Source organism: Mirounga angustirostris, unplaced genomic scaffold (genome assembly GCF_029215605.1).
Source record: "Mirounga angustirostris isolate CCGP_5_RB_7025 unplaced genomic scaffold, mMirAng1.0.hap1 SCAF_5, whole genome shotgun sequence".
NCBI lineage: Eukaryota > Metazoa > Chordata > Mammalia > Carnivora > Phocidae > Mirounga > Mirounga angustirostris.
In genome coordinates this window covers 48,827,984-48,847,110 of record NW_026991713.1, presented here as the reverse complement: position 1 = coordinate 48,847,110, position 19,127 = coordinate 48,827,984, and positions in this window count along the sequence as shown.

The following is a 19,127-nucleotide window of genomic DNA, read 5'->3' as shown; positions in this document are numbered from 1 at the left end:
AGGAAATGTAAAGAATATTTTGCACATTGTGGACACTAACAAAGATTTGAAGTAATGAATGAACACATACATACATTAATTGGCAAAAGAAAAGGAGAGTGATGTTTTGCAATATGCCCAGCAATTGGGATCTAAGTAATGCCAGAAAGGAGAAAACAATCTGGAAGGGTTTTTCTGGGAGGAGCAAATTAGTTGTATCAGATGCCAAACCACACTCTAGATGAGCAAGGGTAAAGGTGAGAGAGCTGTAGATAGGCAAAATTTTTAAGCACAGTACATTTCAAGTAATAGAGCTGTGAGATTCTGAAGAGCTCTAAAAGGGCTCCAGATATTCCAATCCATTATCAATGTTGAATGGGATGTTTTTGAACAAAACAACAAAAAACTTGTCTAACGAGGACTAAAGTCACAGCCAATTGGCTAATGTAAACTTCAGCAATAACTTAAAAAAAAAGACCTTTATAAAGACCCAAGGATATGATTTTTAAAAATTTTCAGACAATTTTGCTATGAGCTGCTTTCAAATTTCACTTCACACCTGCTGCAAGCAAAAGGATCAATTCAAGATATTCTTTTGGTAAGAATGTTTTATAGGAAAAGAGAATGGGCTAGCTAGTCTTTGTTTGACTGGATACAATAAAAAGCAATGTCTGGTTGAATACCATTTGATTCCTGACAGACAGCTGAAAGGGTGGGTAGCAAGTTCCCAGAAGAGATCTTAAGCTAATTAAAGTTTATCAGGAAATTGTTTAAGCATTGTTTATTCAGGAATGGTAATTTTTTTCCCAGAAGAAGGTTGTAAATAATCTTACAAAGTGATTTTGTCCCAGACCATGTTTGGGCATGTTTTTTCCATATTAATAAAAGAACATAGATGATTTTTTCCGTCATACCAATATTCATAGACACATAGTGTATAGAGATCTTCAGATGCAAAGGAAGCTGTCATGTGTCCTCTGAACTGTTACACTTGGAAAAAGAATGACTTTGGTCACCGTGGCAGGGAGGAATATGGAACCTCTCTTGCCTGGAGGATATGTCACTCATTATCAAGTGTAAGTAGGCACGTTAGGTAGATCACTTGCTGCAAGTTACATCTTGATGTAGCTTTAAAATGACAAAAATAATTACAAGAAGGAGGGGTGGCTTATGGAACCCGAGAGCTAGAAGGCATCGAGGGCCTGGGGAAGTTTGTAATGGTGCCTGGAAACCTGTTGGAAATTCAGAGAGTACTCTGGCTGGTCTCTTGCATCTTTCTATGCATCTATTGTCTTCTTTCTTGGGGAAGAGCTCTTCCTGCATCTCAGTCCAGGGGAAGGTGGCAGCCAGCAGTTTCCAAGTTCACAAGGTCTAGCCACACGGACAGACTGACTTTCACTCTTGCTCCCAATTTCGGATTTCTAGGGGGCTGGGCTTCTGACTTGCTCAGCTTGGAACATTCCCATTCCACTAAATGGAGGCCAGGGGATTTGATGGTATCATATAAAAAAGTCTGCTGGGTGCCTCCCTATAGATTGGGAAGTTCTTGGAGAAGGAAGAATTGTTATAAGTGGGGCTCATATACTCCCAAGTGTGTGATATTAGTCTTGAACAAAAGCAGGGATTATTATTTAAAAGTTCAATATAGTGGGGCGCCTGGGTAGGTCAGTTGGTTAAGCGTCTGCTTTTGGCTCAGGTCATGATCCTGGGGTTCTGGGATCGAGCCCCTCATTGGGCTCCAGCTCCTCATTGGGCTCCCCGCTCAGCAGTGAGTCTACTTCTCTCTCTGCCTCTTCCCCCATGCTTGTGTTCTCTCTCTTGCTCACTCCCTCTCTCTCTCAAATAAAGTGTTAAAAAAAAAAGTTCAATATAGCAAGACAAAAACCTATAACTACTGACCAGCCTCAGAGAACAAAAAGTTTGATCTTATCTAGAAGGTGCAATAGGATGTCATCCTCACAATGGCTCCCAAACCTGGACAATCACCAGAAACAGATTTAGATTTAGATTTTTAGATTTATAAATAACTTCCCTGGTTCTCTCTCAAGATTCTGATTCATTAAATCTGAAATCTGCATCTAAAATTCTTCCTTACTGATCATGTTAATCAAGCAGATTTGGGGACCACTGATCTACTGTATACTCTGGCCTCTGGATAGCAAAGAAATCTTATTTAAAGCTGAGCAAGTCAGGTAAAGACACAATCTGAATCATTTCTTATTTTTTTGCCTGAGAATCAGAAATTTTTCCTTTGTAACCAAATAAAAATTTGCATCTACAAATGAAAGCTACAAAGCATGCTTTACCCTGTATTTATCCAATGCTTATTCTTTCCTAGTTTCTCTCCAAATCCTTTATATATTTCCAGTTCTGGAATGACAATCAGTGGAGTCCTATCATATATGCATTATTCAAATCCAACTATGGACAAAAGCATTTCCTTTTAAAATATGTTAGAAATTTTGCCAGACCACTGTTCAGTTCTCTTCAGGGCCTGGAACAATCACAGCAGCAACTTCAGCTGGCTGGCTAGTTTCAGCTTGGATTTTGTCTGGAGGATGTGCTGGACCATTCTTGGGTGTTCTCTGGAGCACATGTGGATTGAGGGATGAATGCAATTCCAGGGAGCCAAGTTTAGTATGAGAGAAGCTATAGTATCTGGTGTTGGACAGAGTAGGGGGTCAGGAGCTGGAAAGAGATGTCTGGAGGTAGAGTCATCAGAATGGGCTGGAAAGGGGCACCTGGGTGGCTCAGTCGTTAAGCATCTGCCTTTGGCTTGGGTCATGATCCTAGGGTCCTGGGATCGAGCCCCACATCGGGCTCCCTGCTTGGCAGGAAGCCTGCTTCTCCCTCTCCCACTCCCCCTGCTTGTGTTCCTGCTCTCACTATCTCTCTGTCTGTCAAATAAATAAGTAAAATCTTAAAAAAAAAAAAAGCACATAAAATCTACATAATTAAAAAAAAAAAAAGAATGGGCTGGAAAATATGAGTGTGGAGCATTTGGCCAGGCATGATGGTCCAGCATTGGTCAGTGAACAAAGCGGACCTCTTGGGGAGCCCTCTCACTCAGGCTATGCGAAGCGATGGGTAGACTGGTCCTGCTGCTGGGTCTTAGAAACTTACCATTTGGTTGTTCACTCTACGCAATACTTGCTTGATTTCCTATCTCTCTTACTGATTTCTGACCGATTTTCTATTCTGTAACTCATGTCCTCTATTAAAAATTCCCTGGGACTTTTCTAGTTTATTCTTTCAGTATCTTCACTCTGGCATGTTAATCAATCCTATTGTGCACCATGTGATGGTACGTGAGTCTTTAGTGGAGAGGCTTAGTAATACTAATTGATTTGATTATTCAGTGCTTTCTTTTTGTTCCAGGAAGTACAGAGGTACAAATAAGTAGGGGGTGTACAAATAAGGGGAGAGAAAATAGGGCCATAAATAGAAGCCTTTTAAAACACTATCTCATTGGAGTGCTGCAGTGAATTTTTGAGCACCATGTTTTTTTTGTTTGTTTGTTTGTTTTTAAGATTTTATTTATTTATTTGACAGAGAGAGACACAGCAAGAGAAGGAACACAAGCAGGGGGAGAGGGAGAGGGAGAAGCAGGCTTCCCGCTGAGCAGGGAGCTCGACGCGGGGCTCAATCCCAGGACCCTGGGATCATGACCTGAGCCGAAGGCAGACAATGACTGAGCACCCTGTTTTTAAGGATACTGGTGAGATAGAATAGGCTTTAGAGAAAAATGATGGGAAAATGTGAAGGATTGAATACAGGGCCCCTGTCCATGGGTTAAGAGAATTGGAATGGTTGACTTAAAAGTTGAGAAGTCTGTGGGGTGAGGTCATATGGAAGCATAATCTGTGGGAATATAGTTTTGAGGGTGGTCTTTGCAAAGACACAATGCCTCTTCTCAGGGCATCAATTTATTTAAATATCGGTGTGGGGGGAGAAGGAGGTAATCTTTATGTGACTCAGTTATAGCTATATCGTGGAGCAGAGTGCAAAATTCTCACAAATTGTTAACATAAAACACAAAACAAAAAGAAATTGTAAGCTTTTGTCTCAGTTGCTATCGTTCAGTTTTCTGAATCTCGGATATACATATCTATTTTTTTTAGCCACCAAGGAACCATTCCAGTTTTCAATGACAACATGGCGGAGGATGGTGACCAACTTTCTACCAGCCCAATAGAATCAGAATTATAGGCTGCATAGAGAATTTTAACTTTAATACACAGAAAGGCTTTCATTAGGGTGATGAAAAATAAATCAGATCATCAAAGTGAATTTAGAAACAGGCGTATATTCCTTACCTTAGAGAAAAAAGTAACATGGAGAGGAATGGATATCAAACTTTGGGTGGGCTTCTCTCTGAGATTGAATCTCTCAGGTGGGTGTATGCTTCCTTCTTTTGATGAGCCTTCTTTGCTGAACTGGAATCATGGTAAACACACTTTTTGCTGATGATCTCAGGGCACAGAATTGAGGCAGATTTGCCCAGAATGTTGTTGTATTTAGACCTATCTGGAAGCAAATTACCACATTAGAACTGAGTATTTTCATACTAAGAAATGTTATGATTCCAATTGCAAAACAAATAGTATGGATTTAGGGGCACCTGGGTGGTGCAGTTGATTAAGCCTCTGATTCTGGGTTTCTGCTTAGGTCTGATATCAGAGTGCAGAATTTGCTTGAGTTTCTCTCTCCCTTTGCCTCTGCCCCTCCCCCTGCACATGCTCACACTCGTGTTCTCTCATGAAATAAATCTTAAAAAAAAAACGTTGGGGCGGGGGGATGCCTGGGTGGCTCAGTCGTTAAGCAACTGCCTTTGGCTCAGATCATGATCCCAGGGTCCTGGGATTGAGCCCCACATTGGGCTCCCTGCTTGGCGGGAAGCCTGCTTCTCCCTCTCCCACTTCCCCCTGCTTGTGTTCCCTCTCTCCCTGTCTCTCTCTCTGTCAAATAAATAAATAAAATCTTAAAAAAAAAAAAAAGAAAAAGAAATACTAAGGAATTAAGTGAGAAGTAAATGTCACACTCTTTTTTCGGTCTCATTTTCCAGAAGTAGCTATGATAACACTTTCTTATGCATGTATTAGGAGATATCTACATGCATGCATATGCACACACATTCATGATCATATTACTTACATTTCTTCAGCTTGCTTTTTTCATTTAAAATGTCCAGCACGGGCGCCTGGGTGGCTCAGTTGGTTAAGCGACTGCCTTCGGCTCAGGTCATGATCCTGGAGTCCTGGGATCGAGTCCCACATCGGGCTCCCTGCTCAGCAGGGAGTCTGCTTCTCCCCCTGACCCTCCCCACTCTCATGCTCTCTCTATCTCATTCTCTCTCTCAAATAAATAAATAAAATCTTTTAAAAAATAAATAAATAAATAAAATGTCCAGCACATTTACTATACAATTTCCTACTCCATCTTTCCTAATAGCTACAGACAGCTGCAGAGTAGTCCATCCTACGGCTGTACCATTACTTAAACAATCGCATATTTCAGGGTATTTAAGTCGTATGGTAGATATAGCAAGTCACTTATGAATAGCCATTTTTCTTTCTGATGAAGACAACTCTGATTTTGTTCAAAATAGTAATATCCTCAACTAAAACTATTTTCATCCCCAGACTCTTTTGTAGGTAGGAATAGCATGTGACACAGTTTTGGCTTAATGGGATTAGAGTATCCCATTGTATGGGTGCATCATAATTTATTCGGCCAGTTAGAGGAAGCTCTGGACATGGAGATTGTTTTCGAATGATTGCTATTATAAATAAAGTTTCAATCACTGCCCATTTGCTTGATTCTTTCCTTAGACCAAAGAATCAAGTTTGTGCGGTAGAATTTTGAGCAGTAGTGGGTGGGGTGAGTGTTTAAGGTAGGGAGCAGCCATCTTTTGGGGTGCATTCCACAAGTCCTGACCCTCTGGATTTTGTGGGTAATACAAGTTTACTCAGTGGCACACTGTGCATTGCCAACATAATTCTTACAGGTTTTCGTACCTCTAATTTCTCCCTGGCTTCCTTCCTGCCTGTCTGCCAGGGGCCAGCCTCCTGTCAGTATCTTTGATAGTCCTTCCTTCCTACCTTGTGGCCAGGGGCCAGCCTCCTGTCAGTATCTTTGATAGTCTGGATGTTACTGCCATTTGCATTCTGCCTAGGTCTGTTCTGATTATTTCAGCACAACTTGGTCCAAGGAGAAGAGCAAGTGAAGTCAGTCCCTCTTGTGGGGAGCCAGTTCATCCAGGCTGCAGGCAAATTTATTTCTGCTGCATCTTGATATCCAAGGTAGAAATAATTGAGGTCACACATCACAGGCAGACAGAAAACAGAATTCTAAAATGTTGTGAAGCACTTTCACTTTATTGAAAATATACTGCAGCATGGGGATGGGCAGGGGTGATAAGATACTCAACAATCAGAAAATGTGGATGTTCCTTATCAGAACAGACTGTGGCATTAAACAACCGGGCATGGTACATACTGGTGTGTACCAACTAAGTATCAGCTGGTGGCCAGGGAAATGGGATTCTCCTTTTTATCCTCAGGAACTAAATTATGAAATTCCTGCCAGCTCGACTTCCTTTCAGCAGGTTCTTATCTCTCCCAACCAGTCTATGAGAATGAGTCTTCCTAAATCCCCCTTAAAAAAAAAAAAAAAAAAAAAAAAATATATATATATATATATATATCTTTGATTAAATCATCAGTGAATATATATATATAAGTTCCAAAAATTTGAACTTGGATGTATTAGTCAGAACTCTTTAGGTTGCAAGCAACCGAGCCGAGTGCAGATTATTTTCAATATATAAGTTCCAAAAATTTGAACTTGGATGTATTAGTCAGAATTCTTTGGGTTGCAAGCAACCGAGCCCAATGCAGATTTTATTCAACCTAAAGGGGAAGTTTGGGGTTTACATTACTAGGACGTTCAGGATGGAAGACATCAGGCATGATTGGATTCAGGCTCAGTGGTATTGTTGAGACTCTTCAATAATTGTTTCAGTTCCTCTTTGGATGCTGATCTCATTCTCGTCTTTGGCAGGTGGTCTTCATCCGAACTAGGGGTCAAGGTCAGCCTCATGGTTATGTGACTCTTCCGCTCACAAAGTTCCTGGCACTAGAAGGGCCCCGAGCATAGACATGTGAACAAGCTCAGCCCAGACTAACTGAGTCAGACGTGGATCAGCAGAACCCTTCAGCTGGTTTATGAACAAGAAAAAGTGCTTCTCACGTTTGAGTTTGGGGGCAGTTGGTTATGTAGCATTATTATGGCTATCGATAACAAATATAGGTGACTACCAATACTCACCTGATGCTCTACCATCTACTGTGAGACTTTTTAAAACATGCATTATACGGTATTTATATTTCTGTGCCCCAGCAGTACTTAGCACAGTGTCTTACACTTAGCACTTGGCCAATAAAGATTTGTTGGGAAAAAAAAATTATCATCGATGACTTCCTTATTACTCTGTTTCTTGTTTCAGTGAAATGTCCTACGTGACTTTTCTGTAGTTATGCCCGTCATCCCCATCTCACTGAGCTTCTGACCTGACCTCTCCATTAAGACTGTTCTTGATGGCTCACCAATGCCTTTGGTACTACCTGCTGACTATGATGGTCATACTCCTTCCCTTACCTCACGTGACATCTCCACAGATTTAGGTACCATCAGCTATTCCTCTCGTTATAGAACACTTTCTTCTTCTGGCATTTGTGACACCACCTGTGCTTGGTTTTTCTCTTACTTTGCTGGCTGCCTTTCTGCAGGCTCCTTTGATGGATCTTCTTTCTTCTTATTCTAAATAAAGGACTATCCCAGAGCCTTGGACCCTGGATTTCTTCTTCACTTTTCTTTCTGGTCTTCATTTGGTGACTTCAACTATCCTCATGGCACCAAATACCTTTTCTATATTGATAACCCCTAAATACTGACTTTCAGCATGGACTTCCCCAAATCCATGTGCCTGACATCTCCACTGGGATTTCCAGATGTTATTTTAAACCTAACACCACTACAATGACTTTTATTCTCTGCTGACCCCCCCACTCTGCTCCTATTCCTTAGGCCGCATTTCAGTAAGTGGCACCACCACACCATCCAGTTATACAAGACAAAAATCTAGGCATTATTCTTGTTTCCTCTATTGCCTTTATTCCAACATTTATCCTTCAGTAAGGCTTACCAACTCTACTTCAAAATCACCCCTGCATTCTTCCACTTTTCTACATCTTTACTACCACCCCAATCCAAGACACCATCATCTCTTACCTGGAGGACTATAACAGTTTCCATGTTAATTTCCTATTCTTTAAAAAAAATTTTTTTTTTTTATTTAAGTAGACTCCATGCCCAGCATGGAGCCCAATGCAGGGCCTGAACTCACGACCCTGAGATCAAGACCTCAGCTGTGGTCAAGAGTCAGACGCTTAACTGACTGAGCAACCCGGACACCCCTTAATTTTCTATTCTTATCTTCTTATAATCCATTATTCCTATTGCAGCCAGACACAATATTAAAACACTTAGATCAGATTATGGTTATGTTATTCTCCTGACTTAAACGCCCTCCTTGTCTGACTTCTTCTAAAACTTAGAAAAAATCCAATCTTTATCCCTTCTTGGGAAGCCCTCATTTCACAAGCCCTCCCTCCTTCCCTGGCTCAACTCTTAGCATCTTCATATCTGCAACAACTCTCCAGCCACACTAAGCTTCTTTTGGCTCCCTGGAATTGGTTCCTACTGTAAGTGTTTTGCATTAGCACTTTTCTCTGGAATGTGTTTGCTTTTCCTTGATCTTTGCATGACTGACTGTTTCTCATCACCCTGATCAACTTTAATTTACCTTCACAGAGAGGCCTTTCCTAGACCACCCAATCTAAGTTGACTACAAGTTCACTGTCTTATATCCTCCTACTTTACATCCTTGCATGACATTGATCGCCCTCTGATAATGTTCTTGGCCTTGTCTCTTTCTCTGTCATATCCCAGGGCCTAGGACATTTTCTCAAACATGGTGGACTCTCCCTAAGTATTTGTTGAATGAAAATGAGAACAAACATGTTGAATAGTGTGGGAATCTGAATACTTACCTAATTTTCTTTTCATTAAAAATGGTAATTATAACTCAAACCTGAAAATAGCACTCTGACAGTCTTTCACATAATCCATCCTTTTGAAGACAAAAGTTCAACTTTGATTAAGAGAGTCTCTTGTTCTTGATGACAATGAGTTGCTGAAAAAAGAAAGCAAAAAAGGAGGTGTAGACCCAATTCACTACTAACTTCAGATAAATAATTGCTATTGCATATATAAAAAGTTCTCCAAAATAAAATGATCATTGGAGTTGGCAGTCAACCAAGATTCATATAACCATCAACTTCCTCCTCTCTCTCTCTTTTCCCATCACCTTTTTTTGGGAGGATGTGATGGAATTTTAAAAGAAGAAAAATTATCCAAGTAAATATGACACATATTACACCACACTAAGAACTGTACAAATTAGGAGATAGACACATATCCATTCTCCCTCGTAGCAGTTAACAGGTTAAGAAGAGAACTCCACTGTGGTCAAGTATAAAGCAAAACACTGGAAAATGCCGTAATAGAAGTACATCATTATCAAGAAAAGTTTGTCTGTGTGGTAGTAGTTGGAGACAACAAAGAGGAGTTACACATTTCAGAAAGCGTGGACGAAGTAGGAGTTAGATAACCTTGTGTTATAACATTCTTAGCACAGAGGCACTGAGATCAATAGAAGATGACGCCATTTGTTTTAAAAACCTTTTTAGCTCAGAATATGGAAAACAAAGCAAACCAAACTTTCTTCTATATCTTTCACAAACGTCAGATAGATTCTCGTACTGTTGTCTTTGCTAGTCTAAGAGATGAGAAGGACTCAAGCTTTCCGCTGATCCCTGCAAATGCTCCAGGGGCCCCCTTCAGTATAGAGTCCGAAAACTTGCTGGTTGGGCTGGCATTCCGCAGGCAGCACTTGGAGAGCCACTAACGAACTGATGAGCACCCCCTATAATGAGCCATTTGCTCTGAATTGCAGGCCACAGATACGCTTTCCAGCAGCCCTTGGGAAGGCAGGAGAGCCCTTAGAAACGTAACCCTGTTGGAGAACTAAAAGTATCCAAAGTGGATGTGCATGCATTACTTGAAGGAAGACATAAATTAGTCATGATATTTATTGAAGGACAAAAGAATCCCCAATTATCTTCTATAATCAAATATCTGTTTTGGACAACTGGAGGAACTGGATATGACAATGAATCCAGAATGTTCACACTGCTGAGTGGCCTTCTTAGTGAGCTCCTTGTGTCAAGAGTTTGCAAAAAGCAATTGAGGTGGATGATGTCACCACTTGTTTCTCCATAATTGGGGGAGGGGGGCGGTGGTCTTCGGCTAAGAAAATGCTTGACTCTGTGATTGTGTACGTCACTTGTAGTTTGAAAAAGCAAGTGTGATTTAGTCAACATGTAACTTATTTTCCTTTCTCAACCCCATGACTCTTCCGACTCTTAGGTAAACAGGTCTGTTGTCATTTTGAGTAGGAAATGCATTCTGAGTTCAGAAATGAAGTGTGTTCAGCCCAAGGTCTCTGCATTGGATTGAGTTCAAATATTCTCTTCTTCAGCAGCTGTGTCTCCCTCAGGCTGGCAGCTTGCTGGGGGGGAGGGTGGGGGACACAGGGTAGCTGCTACTGCTTCTTTACTTTTCTTCCTCTGGCTTTTCCTTATCTCCCTCCCCAGCTTGCCAGCCAGTTTCTAACTTCTCTAGGGTAGGAGGCAGGAGGAGGAAAGGAGGACAAGTGGGGCGTGAGGAAGGTTCTCAAGTGGCACGGTGGTTGCATAAGCTGGCGTTGCCTTCGGCAGGTGTGGCAGGATGCTAGAGCAGCTTGGACCTTTCTGGGCCTTTCCACAGCCGGGCTCTGCTCTGCTCTCCTCTTCTTCCTTTGTGCCAGGCTGATATGTCCAGAGCACAGCTGGGGAAGTACAGCTGTGGGCCACATCCAGCACGCTACCTGCTTTTGTTAACAAAGTTTTAGAGGAACAGAGCCCTACAGATTTGTTTACGGCTTGTTGATAGCTGTTTTCAGCCTACAAACAGAGAGTTGAGTGGTCATGACACACATCATACAGCCCCCAAAGCCTATGTTATTTACTGTCTGACCCTTTCCAAAACGAGTTTGCTGACCGCCTTGTCTAGAGTCTGGGTAGTCATTGTCAACTCCTTTTAGAACCAGTGGACATCCAATTTTCTGCTCCAGCTTCTTGTGGATAGTTTTCTTCCAGTACTCTGGGAAGTCCTATTGCTGACCCAACTTGGGCTTTCTCCCATGGCCCATATCTGTTTAAGGGAAACACTCAGACATCCCTTGCCTTTCACTGTGAAAGGAACAGGTGACCTGTTCCCAGACTTCTTCAAGCTTACGGCAAAGTCTTGTGGGTAGAGGAGGGGGAAGGGACTCACAATATATCAGTAGCTCTCTAGAGGAAAACTTCTTCATAAGTCTTTCACCTTTGCATATCTTTATTTTTTTTATTTTTTATTTTTTTAAGATTTTATTTATTTATTTGACAGAGAGAGACACAGCGAGAGAGGGAACACAAGCAGGGGGAATGGGAGATGGAGAAGCAGGCTTCCTGCCGAGCAGGGAGCCTGCTGCGGGGCTCGATCCCAGGACCCTGGGATCATGACCTGAGCTGAAGGCAGACGCTTAACGACTGAGCCACCCAGATGCCCCATCTTTGCATATCTTTAATCTGGCTGAGCAGCTAAACTTTTTATATACAGTTTTTATATTTCCTTTAGGTTGGTTTTAAATATTTCCTTTATAAATTCTCTACACTTACAGTGTGTCAACATCCTATATCTATAATATGGGATCCTATATCTATAATATGGGTACTTCAGTGAAACTTTGGTTAACATCCTAAAAAATGTAATAACCTATATAGCTTGGCAAGTAGATACTTACCTAGTTAGATTAAAAGACTTTGACAAAAGGGTTTCATCGTCTAAAATATTTCCCTATTATGGGTTGGACACTCTTCCATCTGGGAATCATTTCTTTGGGTTCTTATTCCAATATAGAAAGCTTTTAAAGAACATATGCTTCATGTGACATGAATTTACATGAAAGAAGAATTAGCAAAATGTTTCCAAGTTCCAGACCATTTTCAAATTAATTCAAAACCTTAAACACTTCCTTTAAAAAAGTTCTCCGTGTAGCATATGATAAAAAGTAATTTTCTGAAAGAAAATCATCTTAAATATTATATTTTTGAAGTTAATTTTAAAGATCATAATGCCCAACTATGTAAAAATAAGTTTTATCTTTCTAATTCCATAAATAAGAAGTGATAAAAGCTATTAAATTTTGTTTTTTTAAAGATTTATTTATTTATTTGAGAGAGAGAGCATGTGCGCACATGTTGGGGGAGAGACAGAGGGAGAGTGAGGATCCTCAAGCAGACTCCCTGCTGAGCTTGGAGCCCAACTCGGTGCTTAATCCTAGGACTCTAAGATCATGACCTGAACTGAAATCAAGAGTCAGATGCTCAACTGAGCTACGTAGGAACCCCTAGTTTTCTTTAAATAAAAATATAATATGTTAAAAATGTATTTTAAAGTGATGTGTTTTGTTTGAGGAGTAAACATTTTTTTAAAAATATAGATTGAAATTTAAAATTATGACATGAAAATAGGTGAAATTCTTTTTCAAAACTGATGCTCGCATTCTTAACATTTGAGCCATAAAAATTAACTGGTAAATTTTTAAAAGAATTTATTTTCTCACCTTAAGTATTTGATAGGACAGAAAGTGTCAGGCTGTTATTTTAAAGCACATTTCTGCAAATAGCATATTTCAGTGTACAAGGTCTCTATTCCCATTAAATTTAAAGCCAAATTGGGTATAAAAGTTGCTGCATTTTTTTAACATTGATTTTTTTTTAAAAAAAAGCACTAAAAACATCTTGATGCAGTATATAACATTTTGATCAGATGCATGTAACCTCTAAATCTGATGAAAAGAAGTGATAAATTCACTGAATTAATACAATATAATTCAAAGTTATGGCTCCACATTGATTTTAATTTCAATGCTTTTTTTTCTTGAACCAATGGTCCATTATGGGTAAAAGATAAGTGACAAAAAATAAACACACAGTAAAACTGTACAGTGGTCAAATCCGCCATGGTGGCTAGGGCCAGTCACCCTATTGTCTGCTGACAAAACAGTTTGAGTGACTGAGCCTTCAGCTCACATATCTGATCTGAAAAAACAGGCAAATGAAAACTTACTTAATTCACATTTAGAGGTTTTCAACTGTTTTTTTAAAGGTAAAAAAAAAAATCAATGAATTATTTTATTGATTGCTTTTTTTAGAAGTTTCATGAGCCCCAGGTTGGAAGTTTCCCTTCTGACAAGGGGTGATTGTTAGCAGTCTGGGTTAGGGGAGCCTGGGAGATAGTGGAAGAGGAAGAGGATGGGAGAACTGATGGCATTGATGTGACATGCCCATGTCACCAACGTGACAGGTGTGCATGTGTCCCTGGAGGTGTGGTTCCGAATCTGGAGAATAAAAAGACTTATAATGGTATAGCAAGTATTTCCGAAACATTATTTTTACCTAAAGGAAAAATAGCAAATTCTTTGTTAAAATAAGTACAAATACGTAAAAGGGCACCTGGGTGGCTCAGTCGGTTTAGCGCCGGACTCTTGATTTCAGCTCAGGTCACGATCTCAGGGTTGTGAGATTGATCCCTGCATCAGGCTCTGCTCTGTGGGGAGTCTGCTTGAGATTCTCCCTCTCCTCCTGCCCCTCCCCCACCCAGCTCGCACATGAACACACTCTCTCTTTCAAAAAACAACAACAAAAAACTCCCCAAATACAAATATACCGGGGAATAGAAAGCAACATTTCTATAGCATTTCAAGGTAAAATGTATCATCTCGGGTCTCCTAGAGGTTCCTGTTCAGTTCCGAGCCGGCTTAGTGGAAAAGGGAGACTCTGAGGAAAGGATGTTGGGGAAGAATAAATGTGGGTCCAAATTGCCTCCACTTTACTTACTAGCCAAATTAGCTGACCCAGGTAGACCTCAGATTCCTCATTTGTGAATGGGAATTACCTAATTTTTCTCTAGGAAATCCTTCCCACTTCACTCCAACCCAGTTTTAGGTTTAAAGGGTAGAGTCTATAAGGCCAGGGGTGGGCTAGGAAGTTTCTCACTTGACTATGGGATGATGACAGTGGCAGAAGGAGCCCTAGGCTGAGAACGAGTGAGGAGACCTTGTCCAAAAGGGTAAGAGGGGAGAGGGAAGTGTATCAAAATGGATGGATCCAGAGCCAGAGCAGTGCTCCAGAACCAGAACTACATAAAAACGCAAAGCTAGAGCACAGACTGTAAATATGAGGGGTTGGGCACCACTGCCTAGAACCAGCTCATCCTTCAGCTGTTACTCTAGGTCTCTGGGAAGCAGTAGGTGATGGGGTGGACCGTGCCTAAAGCAGATGATGAAAAATGGTGGCCAGATCCAGCCCATATATTTGTTTTGTTCAGCCCACAGAGTTCTGTGTTTGTTTTTTAACTGAATCACTTGGCTATATTCAAAAATTTAAAGTATTGACATGAAAATCAGATTTCGTCCCAGTCTCTGCCATCCCCTCTGTCTCCTCACTACTGAGAAGTCACCAGTTTTCGTTGTGTCTACTAGGGCACCTTGCTTATTTCATTTATTTTACCTTACTTATCTGTCTGGCCTCAAAGGCATTGAATTTGACCCTTAGTTTAAAAGGACAGGAAAAGAATGGACCGGGCAAATACTCTCTTCGGTTTGCTGTACAGATTGCTTAAGATAATATACAACATGCCTGGGCAGAGCTTGGCAAGTGTGAAGCGTTCAATAAACATGGGATCCACCCCCATCTCCTTTCTAGTCATCACTTTGCCTCAGGTGTATTTTGGGGGCTGTCAGGAAGTCATAGGCTTGCACAGGGAGAAGAGAGATTTCTGTCTTTAAGCATATACCACTTGGCATTTACAGGAGAGACAGGCAATGTCATTGTGTTTGGCTGTCAGAATGAGCTGCTAGATTCACAATGATTAAATATTTTTTGGTGGTGGGTCAGGGTCCTAATGACTGGGGATAGGACACCTAGTGGAGTGTGTTTATGACAGATAAGCTGTTCAAGCAAAACTGTATTTAGTCCCGCAATCACCTTGAGGTTGTCCACCTTCAGAGGGAATAAAAGGACAAATGTTAAGCAGAAGCTCAAACCATCCGGGCTCACAATGTACTTTGCGGTTCTGTCATTGGATCTTACACTTGAACCAGAGACAGGAAGAAAAGATCACCCTGGGCTCTGTGTTTATTATCAAACATGAAATGACACTGTAATTGGATCTGTCAGAGGAGTTCCTTTTAAGAAAGAAATAATGTACCATGCCACTCCCCCACCAACGGCACTCCAGGGATGAAGGAGCTCTGGGAGATTCTCAACAGGTATGTGGTATATTGCCTTTCAGTCTGAAATGTGGTGAAGAGGAGTTTATAACATTAAGAAGAAAAAGTGACCATCCATAGTCTGGGGATATTTTTATACCTCTAGATTTTTTTCCTCCAGATTACTAAAAGACTCGACCATAATAAAATTATATCTGTCAGCAGGGTCCATTTCATGCCTCAATTTACAAAGTCTATAAAAGCAAAAACTTCCTCTTCATTATGAGATTCTGTTTACTGGCTTCCTTCTATTCCTAGATAGTTCCTACCTACTTTAAGGAGAAAATACAAGACTTTCTTTTGCATACCATTTTTTGTTTCGTTTTGTTGGAAATATCCAAAAACATTGAAAAACCTAACAATTAAAGGTTTAACGCAATTTAGACACATAACACCTGGTGAATACTATCACATATATGCCTTATACTGGTTCTCCAACCGTGCTGTACATAAGGATCACCTACCTGGAGGCAACGACCTGCAGAGAAATGTTTCACAAGCCATGGTCTGGGAGAGAGAGAAAAGACCTGAATTATATAGCATTTGCCAGTTTTCATGATGTGAATACTTTCACCATGGCAAATTTAGTCTGCCAAGCTGGCACCAACTGCCTCCCAAATCCCTAAAATTCCTGAACCAGTCCCGGTGCGCTGCTGCCGGGAGGGCTTGGGAAAACTGGTCTTTCTGGGCTCCATCTCCAAAGATTCTGATTCAGTGAGGCTGGGGTGGGGCTGAAGAATCTGCCTTTTGAAGCGAGTGGAAGTGGGATTCTTCCACTGCATCCACCAAGTGGAAGGTGATGCTTACAGCAGCATTTCCTAAATAGATTTTGTGGAGCCCTAGTTTCGGAAATGATAATAAATGTTTTAAGGCAGGGTGGCGCCTGGGTGTCTCAGTGGGTTGAGCGTCTGCCTTCGACTCAGGTCATGATCTCCAGGTCCTGGGTTCGAGCCCCGTGTCAGCCGGGAGCCTGCTTCTCCCTCTCCCCGCCTCATGCTCTCTCGCCATCTCTCTCTCTCTCAAATAAATAAATAAAAATCTTAAAAAAAATAAATGTTTCAGAGGGACAAAAAACAGACTTCAGTGGTTAAATGTTGAGAAATGCTAAGGCAAGCAAAGTTCAATAGGTTTTCTCCAGGGAAGGTCATGTTATGCTCTAATCTGCTCATCTGCAAGATGATACATCAATAAGAAGGTACTGAGTATTACAGACATGTATTTGATCCTAGAACACTTTTCCCAGAGACACTGTTTTGGGGAATAATATTAGTATATACAGTTCCATTTATGGAACTAGCGTGAGATCTCCGAGTCATGGGATTTTGTAAACAATTTCGTTTTCACAATACTGGGCATGAGATTGTGCTGCAGACTTTTCAGAAGAAAGCTGAAACTCGGTGAGTAGCAAATGGGAAGTCCTTTGTCTAAATATAACCTTTGCCACCTCTTTCAATACCAAATTGAGGCGAGGGAACAGACACAGAGCTCCTTAGTGTTCTTGATGCTCGTGGCCGAGAGGAATTTGAGTTATTCAGTTCCCAAATTTTAGAGCAAGAAGAGGCCTTAGAGATTACAGCCAGAGAATTTCAGAGTGAGAAGAAATTGGAGAGGTCATCTGGTCAAATCCTCTTTTTTTAACATAGGAGGAAGTAAAAGCCCAGGGGGATAGGTACCTTTCCTGGTGTTGGGGCTAAGAGTGGTCTGACGCCATCCACTGCTCTTTTATATTGAAATCTCTTCTCTTTCCTGGAAAAAGTTCGAGATTCCAGCCGCCTCTGATGCCTGTTTGAGGGAACAGTTAGGGGGCCCAAAGTCCAAATGTCCTACCCCGAGATGTTTTGGAATAATCCTCCTAAATTAAACTGGGTATCTGCATCCTTTGAAATCCTGATTAGTCAGGGGTGTTTGATTCTGATAACCCACGAGGGAGGAAATTATGCTCTGAGGTCCAGCAGCTGCCAGAAGTCAAGCTGTCAGAGTTATACCAGCTCACGAGGTCTCTTTCTCTCCATTTTATCAGCAAAACAGCTGGGACCAAAGGCGCGGAGGGGAGCACTGTATGAGGAAATAGGACACCGCAGAAAGCAGTCCTGTGTCCAGCTCTGTTCCTGGAAGGGCAAGAATATTTTTTTTTCCTTTTTTTTAAAGAATATTTTCTGATGTTACTTAATTAGAGTGACATATAAATATCAAACAAAACACCTGTGATGTGTGACAGGAGAAAGTTCCAGATCTGAGTTACCCAAGACAAAATGTTCTTTTGTACTCATTAAAACAACACTGTCCACTTTGCATTTTATGTTCATCATGCCATTGAAACACGACGGAAGGGTGTGGCTGAGTTCATGAACTTGAAGAATTACTCTCTCATCTCCCTCTCAATACCCGCCTGCCGCTCTCCCATCTTCATATATAAGCCGTAGGTGATTCAGGAAGTACAAAGATTGGTGTTGAGGTGATACAGTTAAAATCAATAAGGCTCACCCTTTCCCTTTACCAATTAGACACATTTATTGAGTATCAGTTCTGTGCCAGATACTGTGTTAGGCAAGGACACTGAGCGGCAACCTGCCTGGTGCCTGGTCTCGTGAAGCTGGGTGTCGACCCCAGGACCCCGGGATCATGACCTGAGCTGAAGGCAGATGCTTAACCCACCGAGCCACCCAGGCGTCCTGACACTTGGACTGGTCTTTATCCTTTTCAACAAGATTAGTCTACTGATCTTGTGCTTGGATGTCATAGTAATATTAAAATACTAGAAAAGTTTCTAAATGCTTATTTCTCAATTTTTGCATTTATCTCATTGTGGATAGCTTGTGGACTGGCACTGAACTGTGGACTGCACCTAGATGATCAAATCAAGGAAGGCTTCCTGGAGGAACTAATTTTTGCATAGTGATCTGGAGCATGAATAGGCAAAACAGAGATGGGAAGGAGAATCCAGGCGTGAGAACACAGGAGACGACCCATATTGCTGGAGCAGGAGAATGAGTGGGGGAATCAATCGAGATGAGTTAGCTGGAAAATGCCAGGCCAGGCCTATGTGATCTTCCTGCTTTCTTCCTGACAAGGAAGATTTTAAACAGTGTACTGCCCACACCGGGGGGATAAAAGTGGAAGTAGGGAAACCCATGAATAGACTATTCAGTGGTCCAGGGAGCTGGAGCTAGGATGGGGGCTGTGGACGTGTGAGGCATGGGATGTTGAGAAGGAAAGTAGGATTTGGTGGTGGAGTGGATAGGGGGTTGAAGGAAGGGGAAGATGGAAGATGGTTCTTCTGGAAGCTCACTCACTAATCATCCCAAGTCTTCACTCTAATGCAGACAAGGAATACTGCTGCTTTTCTGTTCAGGACCCAAGGAGCCTCTTTATCCCTATGGCAGTTTCCTGGCAGGGAATGGAAGCCCAGTTCCCACGTGCAGAAGCCCCATGTCAGTATTTTTATATGTGCTTCACAACTGCCATTCTTTCTCCTTTTGACTTTCTATTTATGGAACTCATTGAGTTCTTCCTTTGTGTATAAATTCTCCACTGTATGTTCCCTCAGTTTTTCCCTTGAAACATTGGCTCTAGAAAATATTAATGAGTACTGGATAAAAAAGGAATCCCA